The sequence below is a fragment of the Arachis ipaensis genome, chromosome B01 (genome assembly GCF_000816755.2).
Source record: "Arachis ipaensis cultivar K30076 chromosome B01, Araip1.1, whole genome shotgun sequence".
NCBI lineage: Eukaryota > Viridiplantae > Streptophyta > Magnoliopsida > Fabales > Fabaceae > Arachis > Arachis ipaensis.
Window position 1 is genome coordinate 23,086,604 of NC_029785.2, and position 2,009 is coordinate 23,088,612.

Genomic DNA, 2,009 nt, shown 5'->3' on the forward strand with positions numbered 1-2,009 from the left:
GGTTTCCTTTAATTCTTGCATTTTGTTATGTTTACTTTTCTTGCATACTAAGTGTTTGATAAAATGTTTCCTTTAGTTTTTGAGTAGTTTTCTTGACTCTTGGCCTAGGCTAAGGGAATTGAGTGACCTTGAGTCATTGGGTCTCATTGAATTGGTGATTTGAGAACCCTTGGTGATCAATTTGATACTCATTGACGCCAACCCACTACTAATCTAATTAGTAGGTAGGTTGGGACTTATGGGTTGATGTGATCAAAGCCATTTGACGTACTTCAAGTCTAGGAGTAGATATTACGTACTTAAGACTTTTGGAAGTAGACTTAATGAGCTTGGCCTCTCATAATTATCAATATTTGGTATGTAGACAAGGATGGTGATCTCAATTACCTATGTCTAGCCAAGAGTTCTTTCATTTCTTTTATAAGTTCTTGTTATTTTACTTTCTTGTCATTTATATTTTCTTGTCAAATTCCAAATCAACCCCCCCTTGCATTTTCTTAGCCAATAAATGAACATTTCATTACAATTCCTTGTGAGACGACCCGGAGTCTTAATACTCCGGTTAATTTTCATTGGGGTTTGTTACATGTGACAACCTAAAATTTAATTTGATTTGAGAGTTGTTTGTTGGTTTGGGCTATACTTGCAACGGAATTCTTATTTCTACAAGAGAAATTCTAGACCCACAACAATTCTGTCTATCATGTGCCTTATTATTGGTTATTGTACATATTTTTCTTTTACTTTTTTATTTATTTTTGTTTTTCTTTTTGAATTTTATTTGCTACTATGAACTCTCACCCCTCTCGCTTTGAGTTTGATTCTAACTTTGTTGAAGGAAATAGAAGTTACAGCAAGAATATGCATCAAGGTCAGACCAATCAAGGATGGATGGAGCCAAGAGGATCTAATCAACCCTTTAGACAACAACACCCTCCAAGATATCATGGACAACGACCATTCTACAATGCATACCCGGCCGATAGATATGGTGGACAATCTTGTAACTACCAACAAGCCCCACCCCGTGCCCATAGACCAACCTCTCAACATAACCTCGAACCACCACACTCACAAGCTTCTTTTTACCATTCACCACTGTATGATCCTTTTTCACCCCAGTTCCAATCCAATCACTCCCAAGCACCACCACTTCCCTATGTTTCATATCCAAATCCATCACCCCGAGAATCAGAGGTTTGCTTTAAGGCAATAGTAAATAAACTTCAAGCAACTATTCGACAACTAGAGCAAGCAGTAATTCAATTAGTTTCTAGACGCGCGAACATTCAAGGACCAACCACAGCACCATGTGGACAATCTAATGAAGAGCGTAGTATGAAGAAGATATTAGAAACTCCAGTGGACAAGACAGAGCATGAATTCGTACTCGAACAAGTAGAAGAAGCTGTCATTGTACAAGAAGAAGAGTTGGTTGAAGATCTAGGAGACGCAGAACCTCCATGGGAATCCAGAACTGAAGAGAACTCCGTCAAGGATGTTACAGTTAATGCTAAGGAGGATATTGCACAATTCCCAAGGCAAGTCGTTTATGAAGAACTAGACGGAATAACCCAGGACACAAATTCCCTTGATGATGATAGTCACAAGTCTAGCTCTCTTAGTAATGAACTTGCATCCGCAAGTGAATTCTCTGAGATCGAAGAATCTTCCCCAATTGAATACGAAGATGATGCAGAGGTAGATTTCTCTCAGCCTCCCATCTATGACTCGAGTGATGAGGAAGACATAGAAGACTTTGACCAGGACTCAGATGCATTTGAAGAACCTTACAAGGAAATGGAGGAATTCACAGAATAACACAAGGGAGTAGAACTCACAGAACCATTGGAATCACCTACCCCAAGGCCATTACCGCCTAATACAAGCTTCAAGTGGGTACAATCCTTAACCTTTAACTTTACTTATTCACTTGCATATGGTTTACTTGAAACAGATGACCAGCTTAGAGCTATCTGCGGCTTTAAGAGTAAGAGGGAAATGGCTCG